The sequence below is a fragment of the Dermochelys coriacea genome, chromosome 1 (assembly GCF_009764565.3).
Source record: "Dermochelys coriacea isolate rDerCor1 chromosome 1, rDerCor1.pri.v4, whole genome shotgun sequence".
Taxonomy (NCBI): Eukaryota; Metazoa; Chordata; order Testudines; family Dermochelyidae; genus Dermochelys; species Dermochelys coriacea.
Window position 1 is genome coordinate 192,120,045 of NC_050068.2, and position 11,498 is coordinate 192,131,542.

Sequence of the window (11,498 nt, forward strand, 5' to 3'; positions counted from 1 at the left end):
CTGTGAATTGGAATTAATTTGCAAACTGGATACAATTAACTTAGGCTTGAATAGAGACTGGGAATGGATGAGTCATTACACAAAGTAAAACTATTTCCCCCTGGTATTTCTCCCTCCCACCCCACCCCCCACTGTTCCTCTGATATTCTTGTTAACTGCTGGAATTAGCCTACCTTGCTTGTCACCATGAAAGGTTTTCCTCCTTTCCCCCCCCTGCTGCTGGTGATGGCTTATCTTAAGTGATCACTCTCCTTACAGTGTGTATGATAAACCCATTGTTTCATGTTCTCTGTGTGTGTGTATATAAATCTCTCCTCTGTTTTTTCCACCAAATGCATCCGATGAAGTGAGCTGTAGCTCACGAAAGCTTATGCTCTAATAAATTTGTTAGTCTCTAAGGTGCCACCGGTACTCCTTTTCTTTTTGCGAATACAGACTAACACGGCTGCTACTCTGAAACATCTCATTACAAAATGGGAAACCTTTGGGCAGCTGCAGGATGGCTGGGAGCTTCAGGTTCCCCCTCCACCCAGACTGGGAGCTCTGGAGGTCCCCCTGTCCCCGACAGAGGGGGTGGGAGAACTGCGGCGATCCTCCTGCTGCCCACAGTGGTGGGGTGCTGCAAGGATCCCCTTGCCGCCTGTGACAGCAGAGGGCAGCAGGGAGCTGTGGGGGTCCCGTTGCTGCCATGGCAGCGGGGAACTACCAGGTACCCCCCAGCCTGCAGGTGGCAAGGAGTTGCAGGGTCCCCGTGCCTCCCATGGAGCCAGGAGCTGCGGGGTAACCCTGCTGCCGCAGCTTCCTGCTGCTGCAGAGGGCAGAAGGACCCTGAAACTCCCAGCTGCCATGGAGGTCTTGCACATCTTTCCTGACAAAATTGTAGCCTTACTGATGGTTCAATTAATCAAGCTTTGATACTGTACCGAACCTCAGTGCAGGATGTCACTAAATTTTGTTGTACATGAGTATCTTTTAGATATTTGGTAGCATGAACTGCCAGCTTGTAGGCACTCCAGGGACCGGGCTTTACAAACAGGTCTTTGGTCAACAATCACTCATGTCTAGGAAGTATGAATTTTCTTTGCTAGGACCAGCAGAAAAAGAAGTGGTTCAAATATAGTAATTACAATGGCTCAGAAAGATTAACTCAGTTATTCTTAATTCCAAATCCAGTAGATGGGCACAAGGTCAACCTTTGGCCCATTGGTAATCTTCTAGTCCATCAATCTACTAGAGTGCAATGAAATATAGGTCCACATGTCTCACCAGGCCACGTTCAGCCATGTCAGTGGTCTTATTGGAGGTCCCTCTGTATTGTATGTCTGTCCAACTGCGGCAATTTTCTGGTCCCCTGACTTGTAACTATCACTATAGTATCGAAGTGCATCACAATCTTTAATGTATTTTATCATCACACTAGGTAGAGAAACACTCCTACAGAGTATGCGAGGCACAGATTAAGTGATTTGCCCAAGGTCTAGGGAGAGCTAGGAGTTGAACCCAGGTGTTTTGAGGATAGGCTACTGTCTTAAACCCATTGTTTCATGTTCTCTGTGTGTGTATATCAATCTCCCCTCTGTTTTTTCCACCAAATGCATCCGATGAAGTGAGCTGTAGCTCACGAAAGCTTATGCTCTAATAAATTGGTTAGTCTCTAAGGTGCCACAAGTACTCCTTTTCTTTTTGCGAATACAGACTAACACGGCTGCTACTCTGAAACCTGTCATTATGCAAGCCACTGAATTTAGCCGTATAGAGTGGAAATCTGTCAATTTCATGAAAAAACTCATACAGATACAGACAGACATCATCTTCCTCTCCAAAAGCAAACAGATGGACACCACCCTATATCGGAAACCTACTGACCGCTATTCCTACCTACATGCCTCTAGCTTTCATCTAGATCATACCACACGATCCGTTGTCAATATATAACAATATAACCGCATTTGCTCCAACCCCTCAGACAGAGACAAACACCTACAAGATCTCTATCATGCATTTCTACAACTACAATACCCACCTGCTGAAGTGAAGAAACAGATTGACAGAGCCAGAAGAGTACCCAAAAGTCACCTACAACAGGACAGGCCCAACAAAGAAAATAACAGAACGCCACTAGCCATCACCTTCAGCCCCCAACTAAAACCTCCCCAATGCATCATCAAGGATCTACAACCTATCCTGAAGGACGAGCCATCACTCTCTCAGATCGTGGGAGACAGACCAGTCCTTGCTTACAGACAGCCCCCCAATCTGAAGCAAATACTCACCAGCAACCACACACCACACAACAGAACCACTAACCCAGGAACCTATCCTTGCAACAAAGTCCGTTGCCAACTCTGTCCACATATCTATTCAGGGGATACCATCATAAGGCCTAATCACATCAGCCACACTATCAGAGGCTCGTTCACCTGCGCATCTACCAATGTGATATATGCCATCATGTGCCAGCAATGCCCCTCTGCCATGTACATTGGCCAAACTGGACAGTCTCTACGTAAAAGAATGAATGGACACAAATCAGACATCAAGAATTATAACATTCAAAAACCAGTTGGAGAACACTTCAATCTCTCTGGTCACGCAATTACAGACCTAAGAGTGGCTTTCCTTCAACAAAATAGTTTCAAAAACAGACTCCAACAAGAGACTGCTGAATTGGAATTAATTTGCAAACTGGATACAATTAACTTAGGCTTGAATAGAGACTGGGAATGGATGAGTCATTACACAAAGTAAAACTATTTCCCCATGTTATTTCTCCCCCCACCCCACCCCCCACTGTTCCTCAGATATTCTTGTTAACTGCTGGAAATAGCCTACCTTGCTTGTCACCATGAAAGGTTTTCCTCCTCCCCCCGCCCCCCCCCGCTGCTGGTGATGGCTTATCTTAAGTGATCACTCTCCTTTCCACCAAATGCATCCGATGAAGTGAGCTGTAGCTCACGAAAGCTTATGCTCTAATAAATTTGTTAGTCTCTAAGGTGCCACAAGTACTCCTTTTCTTTTTTCTCCTTACAGTGTGTATGATAAACTCATTGTTTCATGTTCTCTGTGTGTGTACATATCAATCTCCCCTCTGTTTTTTCCACCAAATGCATCCGATGAAGTGAGCTGTAGCTCACGAAAGCTTATGTTCTAATAAATTTGTTAGTCTCTAAGGTGCCACAAGTACTCCTTTTCTTTTTGTCCTAACCATTTGACCCTCATTCCTCTATCAGTTTTGCAACCAGCTCCCAGGTGGCTGCCTCCAGCCAGCTGATCTCTTCCCCATTCTCTCCCCATGCCTAATTTTCTCTGCTTCCAAGATCACACTTCTGTTTTCTAACCATTTTATGTAACACAGAGCCCTGTATTAGGTTAGATGCTGATCTGCGTTCCTGCCTATGCAGAAATTACTTGTGACTCATTCCTTTCCCTCCCTCCAGCTCATTCAGATGAAATTGGGAGTAAATTAATCTGTAAGGAGCCAAGAGGCATGACACAATATGCAACATACCTCCATTGGGAAACAGAAAAGATCATCACTAAACACTTAATCCTCTTTGTTTTGAGCGTTTTGTGTTTTAATTGAAGTGAAAATAAAAGTCCCTCTAGTAGTCTATTGATGATGTGCACCATCCTACAGATCAGCTGACGTGCTTTTGCTGACAGCCTTTAAATGTGCACTCATGAGGGAGCGTGGGAGGTCTCGGTAAATGGTTCCCCAAAGTGAAATTTGTTCCCTCTTGTAATTCAGATTGGTTCACTTTCAGAACATTTTCTTATTCTGATTCTTATTTCAGAAAGCCTGAAGTCTGGCAGCATCTAAACTTTGGAGTCATGTTCCAATCTTAGGCATTTTGTGTTTTCCCTGATAGAGGTCATTAAAAACAAAAACAAACACATAAATTAATCACTCACCTCCACCACTCTTAGTGCTTTCACAAACATCCAATATATTAAAAAGCAAAGGACAAACACCCAGAATACACACGAGTGTCCCATGTAAAACTAACTAAGACTAAAATAACCCTCAGCCAAGGTAATAACCACACACCATCTAATTACCTCACAGGTCTCAGCCCACCTCCTCAACAAAAGCCGGAAACAAATGCAGGCTCTGCCAGACCATATTGGGGAAGAGGGAAAGGAGGAGGAGCATTTCCTACCAATTTTCTAACTAGTTAGGGCTGGGGGGGAGAGGGGAGAAGCCAGCTTCTAACCTGTGCCCACTCTTTAATCAATTGAAGGACAAGGCCAACTTCTGAAACTGGCATCCTGCTGGCATGTGAAGGGAAGACACCACATGTAAAGCTCCTTTCCTGAACATACCTGTCACCAGGGAAATGTAGTGCCAGGCTCAGAAGGATCCTGTTCTTCTCTTCCTCTGATCAGGGCCCTTCCTGCTCTGAGCATGTGGGACACTGAGACCCATTCCAGGTATAATGGAGTTATATAAGAGCCATTTCACAGTTGTGGTTCCCACAATAACCGTGGGAATACAATGCAGTTTCCCATTCAACACTTATGTAAAACACCTTTGTAACATTGTCAGGGATGCACCCTGAATAACTGGTCCTTCCTTTAGCACTACTGCATCACTTGATTATTGGGAATCTCTATCTGTGAGAGCAACAGGGTGTCCCTAGATCCTCATCTCGCACCCACAAGGAGGAAGCCTGTTATCAAAGGGGAATCAGCGCTTACTGCAGGGAGTGTAAGCATATTACCAGTGAAGATTCTAAGGTACTTACCTCCAGGGACTTACAGAGACTAGCTTTTCTTACTCTCCACTTTGTTCAATAGTTGAAGCTTTAAGTGGCAACATGTCAGCACACTCCAGTGAACAATCTTCTCGGGTCTACTTGCAGGCTGTGCAGATTGTGTACACAGGAAGTCGGTATATTCTTTCTGATCCAGTTCATACCAAGGGCCATGATTCTACACACTGTAAATGAAATTCTCACCACCTAACCTAGAATTCAGCCTAAAGGAAGCAATAAAATAATCCAGAATATCACAAGAAATTAAGACATGGCAACTTTTAACAAATAAGATTTTTTAATATATACAATGTTGTACAATTTTTACTTTAAAGGACACCGAAATCTGAAAAGGGAAGCCATGAATGGCTTCTCTTCCTTTCTTCGGACCTGGTTGCAAAATCGCATGCATATTTTTCCTAACCTGACTAGTTTTTGTTCCTCAAAACATTAACTCAGCACTCATGAGCAACCTTACAACACCACAGCAGAGCACCAAGCGTGTGTGCATGCCGGAGGGGAGAGAGAGCACAGAGGAGAGAACTGGTAAGAAAACCATTTCACACTCCCTGAGGTTTATTCTAAGCAGTGAAAAAACAAATCCTTTGAAAAGGATGAGAAATAAATTATCTTGGCAATGCTAAAAGTATATATATTTTCAGCAGCTATGTGAAATCAGCCCCACTAAAAGCAGTAGTTACCATTATAAGCCAAATGATTAAGAAATATAAAAAGGAAAAAGGTCAGTAGTGGATCCATATGGTAATTTTACTTCTGAGTTATTTAATTGTTAACTTGCTTTTAGGACTTACAAGTTTATGGAGGAAAAGTGTACATTTATGTCGAATGCTTCAGTTTTACAGCTCTCTTCTTCTCCAAGTGGAAGTTCCAGCCCCCACACACCTTCTTCATTTCTAGATACACTGCCAAGATTTCTGAAAGTTAAAATGCAGCAAGTTTCTGTTAAACATTACTTCATGCTTCTGGCATTAATGTTATAGAAGTCTGCATTGGGACAAGAGGGAGAAGGAATTAAAGCTGATTTCTTGGCATGCAGTGCAAATCCTGAGAAAATTGAGATCTGCCACTAATTTTAACAGCTGCATGACTGCTTCGCTCTATATAAATACATAGTTACACAGCTCTTTATTATACCAAGAGGAAAACACAGAGACACTTCAAGAGGCAAAAAAAACTAATTCCGCCATAGGTTTGCTGCTGTAAAGATCCCAGTTTACTACATGGTCCAACTGATGTGGATGCAGTGGCAAAATGAGGCCAGTCACATACATGAAATTAAGCAGCAGCAGCAGGCTGCAACTTTTATTAAACTTTAACACAGGGGAGAGGGCACTACTTACCTATCACCCATCCTGTCCTATAACAAGCATTTAATTGGTTCCAGTGCAGGGGTTACAGGGCTCCATAACAGGGGTGCTGGAACAATTTTTTTAGTGGGGGTGCTGAGAGCCATTGAACCAAACTGTAAACACTGTATATCATTGATTCTCAAACTTTTGTACTGGTGACCCCTTTCACATAGCAAGTCTCTGAGTGCGACCCTCCTTATGAATTAAAAACACTTTTTAATGTATTTAACACCATTATAAATGCTGGAGGCAAAGCGGGGTTTGGGGTGGAAGGTGGCAGCTCGCGACCCCCCATGTAATAACCTCATCACCCCCTGAGGGGTCCCAATCCCCAGTTTGAGAACCTCTGCTGTATATAATGGGAACCACTTCAAGCCAGTGGGTTCAGCAGCACCCCAAGTTCCAGCACCTATGCTCCTTGCCATACAACCCTTAATTCAGCATGGGTTATTCTCAGTCTACCCCCAGAACTCAGCACTTTGAGTCCTAGCAGCCTCCCCATATTCCCCCCGAAAGGGGAACAGAGGGTGCTGAGAAGTGAGGACCTTGGCCTGCGACAGCCACAGGATCTGACCTCAACTTGCAAAGGCCAAAAGTTCTCACCCTATCCTGATGGATCATATTAGAGAAGTTCTGTATTAAAATCACAAATGAGTTTGATTCCCCATAGTTTAAATTCCAGGGGATTACTAATTAAGAAGTCACTTGGTTTTTGGTACTGTTTCTCTCCCTCTGTGTGTGAAACTTGCAAGCTACTAATTGTGTTAGTACATTCTAAGACAGAGTCTGTTCTCAAAGCAATTCGTTGTAACAAAAACTACTCACACAGAGAGAGACTCAAAGCAATACTCTAACAACAGAAACAGCACCCAGAGTCTCCCCGCCCTTTTGTTGTATTCATTTCGCTTTGTTAACAATTGTAATTAAAATAGAGATAGAGGATGAATGTGGATGGATGCTTGGTGTGGATAATAACTGAAAGATCAGGGAGGTGCCAGCCTAAAAATCCAGTGTCCATCAGCTGAAGAAGGCGTCAAGTGGAAATAACCAGAGGACGACACCCCCCCCCCCGGGAATCTGGAATCCACCCAACAGCCTCAAGGATGGGAGAACTGAAGAACAAGATAACACAGGCAGCACGGAGCAGTCAGGAATGTGCTATCTGCTGATTGATTCAGCAACAGCATGATGAAGCAATTCCCATAGACTTCCTTAGGAAGAAATTCTTATAAAAATGGACTCTAGAAAGTGAGAACTTTGGGGTCTGATTCTGCAAACCAACTTCCAGGAGCGTCATATGAGCATCTGACAAGGCCCTGCTCCGTCCTCATGTCCAGGCCACCTGGCCAGTGGCTTGGCATGAGCAACTGTAAAGGCTGGTAACTATGATAACAACCTTGCAGAACCTGTGTGTGTGTATGAATGAATGTGTGAATAAATATGAAATTGAATGGAATGTTATAGCTATAACTAACTGCTTAATATGATTCTTTCTGTATTCACAATAAATGTGGCATTTTGCCTTTTCCCCCTTTAATAAGATCCTGCTGGTTTTTATTTTATTGGTATAACAATCCTAGGTGCCCAAGGCCCATCTCCAAAATCCCAGGTCTTTTACCTCTGGGAACTGTTCATTTTATTCTTTTAACTGCACAGGTAACTGGCCACAAGTCATGATGAATTAACAACTCAACCCAAGTACCTCAGTTAGATACAAATCACGTTCCTACTTATCCCACTGTGACTCAAAGGTACTGCAAGGAAGGTGTAAAACTCCCTGGTCCTGTGCCAATTGGACTATGAAAGAAAAAAAATCCTTCCTGATCCCACCACAACAGGCTATTGGTTAGACCCAGAGCATCTGTCAGGCCAGGTTCTCATTCCTAGTTCAGGGTAGGGCTTCTGGAATGGAGCCAAAAGAGGCTCCACCTGGTTCCCACTGCAGGTTAAATCCTGGGAGCTGGGGAACGCTGGCCAATCAGCAACCCCTTCCCCCTAGCTAGTCAATGGGTACCAGAGACTCTGATGAGAGAGGAGCGACCTGGTGTTCCTCAGTGAGTGTCTCCTTCTCTTGCTGCTGGGACAGTTCCCTTTCATCACTGGCCTAATCAAGTTCCCCCACCTGTTGAGGCATGTGGATGGCATTTAGCAAAGCTGGAGATGTCAGTACAGGTCATTAAGGCTGAGTAAATACCTAAACAAATTATTCTGTATACTCAGTTAAATAAAGCCAAAAAGCCTCTTTCTCAGAATTTGCAACCTCTTGTATTCAATTTCTGCAAACGTCATTTGTAGTAATGTTAATGGAAACAGAAAGCAAATATGTATGTGAACAAATATTTACTAAGGAAGTGATACAGCAACCACTCTGAAAGCTCTAAGTGAGCATGGGAATCATGCAATCAGGGAACAGAAATGATAGTATGTGATTTAGGTCAGGGGTTCTCAACCTTTCCAGAGTACTGTGCTCATTTCAGGAGTCTGATTTGTCTTCACCTTTGTTTCACCTCCACTTAAAAACTACTGGCTTACAAAATCAGACATAAAAATACAAAATGTGTCACAGCTCACTAGTACTAAAAAATTGCTTACTTTCTCATTCTCTCTATATGAAATTTAGGTTGTACTGACTTCACTAGTGTTTTTATATAGCCTGTTGTGTAAAACTAGGCAAATATCTAGATGAGTTGATGTACCCCCTGGAAGAGCTCTGTGTACCTTGACGGGTATGCATAACCCTGGTTGAGAACCAATGATTTAGATGACAACTCACAGCACAAATGACAGATAGTGAATACTTGGAAGTCCCTGTCACAGCAAATAGTTCTTTAGCATTTAATAAGAAAATATGGTTCCATAAACCATACGTTGAATAATTATCAGTAACACATTTGTAAAGAGCAGAGTCTGTTTGTGGATAAACAAATATTTTAAAAGGCTATATTCACTGAGTGAATTGTTCACTGTGAATAGTTTGCCCAGCGCTGCTGCTGATAATGGCTGGTATGACAATGTTCATGTACGTCGTTCTTTACTCATAACATTAAAAAGAAAAAAAAAAAACAATTGTTCATTGTTCCCCTCTTTTCTCATTTTATGCCCAATCTGTGTTCCACCTGGTTCTCAGACCCATATGGTCCAAATCACAAGTCATGTTGCAATAGCCAAGATTCTTACATATTGATGCAAAGAAAGGGAAAAATGGTGCAAGTACTTTAGCTTGAACCCTGTTTTTCTGTATAATAGATTATTGGCTGATGTTTCCAAAGGGTAACCAATATGTGCTAGGAAACTCATTTTTGGAACCCCAAATTCCGATGTTTCTATTTTTGGCAAATCATCTGAATCTCCAGAGAGTCTTTCCTAGTCTCAAGGATTGATTGCCTCACCTGCCTATTGGTGCATGCGATCAACAGAGTGAAGACAGCAGCTTATTTTCTGTCACATTATCTTCAGTCAACTATTAGTGGATGTGTTATGCTGGAAAGTGTGAATGGTTGCCATCAGTCACAGATATGGTTAAAGTAGATATGTGTATTAAGTTCCTTTAATTCTCGCTAAATGGAAGGAGCAATTAAATGCCCTTTTATGTCACAATAGCTTAAACAATAGATGCCACCATCCCTGAAGGCACTAGCCAGTATGGTCAGGCCTCAGCAGAATCTAAGATATGTGGACTGAAAAGTTTCCCTGGGCACTGACTGCAAATACAGAGACTGGAGCATTGATTGATTACACCTCTGTGTGTCTGTGTGAGAGAAAGAAAGCAACCAGAAAGCAAAGAGAATGCTTCCAGACAGGAAGAGAAACAAACAAAAAGAAAAGGAGTACTTGTGGCACCTTAGCGACTAACAAATTTATTTGAGCATAAGCTTTCGTGAGCTACAACTCACTTGTATCATCATCAGATGTATCTGATGAAATGAGCTGTAGCTCACAAAAGCTTATGCTCAAATAAATTTGTTAGTCGCTAAGGTGCCACAAGTACTCCTTTTCTTTTTGCGTATACAGACTAACACAGCTGCTACTCGGAATGATGAACAAGTCCTTGGAAGGAAAATGAAAGACAGAGCGTCTTCTGGGCAGAGTACTCACTGGAAAGGCAGACTTGGATTTCTGGACAAGGAAACTGCTTCCTATGTGTTACTTCTGAGTTCAGGGAAAGGGACTATTTATATGTAAATATAAATGTATATGTAAATTAATGGGATTGCACCAAAAAGGAGACCTGACTCCTATCATGAATTTCTCCTTCTAATGGAAACAACCCAGCAGGGCCTTAAATATTGGAGAACTATTTGGGACAAAAAGGGACAATAATATAATTAACTACACTTTTGGCCACACAGTGATTTGCTGCTTTTAAATTACAAAGCCAGGGCCTTTCTTCTATCAGTTATCTCCCACTATTAAGTTCAGCACTTTTTCTACATTTAGTATTAACTTCAGTAGGATCAGAGGCTCTGCTTTCAGCTTCTCCTAATTTTCCATTGTAATTGGCTAAACAGGATGTGTATGTATTTAGAATGACAGGAATCTAGATTATAGCATTTTGCATAGATTTTTGAATAAAGCGTGAGTTTCAAGATAGCCAGGTACTGAATGGTTGCAGGGAAAGACCGGTCTTCCCCCTTTGAGAGAATATCCTTTTTAAAAACAATGATGTCCCATGATTTTTAGAATATTGACAAATGCTACCAACTTTTTTTCCATATGCCTGACTACATGGAAGCAGAGAGGGGGCCATTGTTAGGTGTATCTGGACTGGCAAAAAGCCTCAGGAACTGGTTAAGAAAACCGCAAAGCAGTAAATCCAGAAAAGTGTCCTCACATTTTATAATCTCCCTGTCACAAGGCATCTTAGAGGCTGCTACTAGAAAGTCCTCTAATTTCAGTTGTTTACAGATTGAATTTTTACTTACTCCATTTCTTACCTTTTTGTGGTCTTCTGTAATTAACCCATCTGTACCAATCCTGGTGTGACCCAAGAACTTCTTGATGCCAATTTACAAGCGGATGTAGAGCTGTACAGGTATCTTCTGATTCTATTATGTACATTCTGGTTCACCAAAGACTGGCCTGTGAGGTCTCAAATGAAAGCCAGTGTAACACAGGTCTTCAATAAGAAGTTATGAATCTGTACCAAAAAATGTTGTTCTTGAGCATTGTAGGGGGCCAGGGTGGCTTCCCTCCGAACCAGAGGGTAAAGAAGCACCCTCTCAGCCTGAGTGGGCGGGGCCAGACCAAGTGTACTCCAATCCCTGGAAGGGGAGGGGTGGAACTGGAAGTACAAAGGGCGGGGCCCTTTGCCCAGTGGGGGCAGCACCAGGGAGGGAGACAGACACAGGCTGCTCCCTCCAGACCCTGCTGCCGA

General features: G+C 42.7%; 1 long non-coding RNA gene across 1 annotated transcript; it reads right to left on the reverse strand.

Moving 5' to 3' along the window:
• Nucleotides 1–4,750: 4,750 nt before the first annotated feature.
• LOC122457744 lies at nucleotides 4,751–11,289 on the reverse strand. The gene is made up of 3 exons (XR_006277420.1): nucleotides 11,059–11,289; nucleotides 5,567–5,689; nucleotides 4,751–4,978 (listed from the first exon to the last, which is right to left on the reverse strand). It is a non-coding gene; the product is annotated as an uncharacterized LOC122457744 (long non-coding RNA).
• Nucleotides 11,290–11,498: the final 209 nt, after the last annotated feature.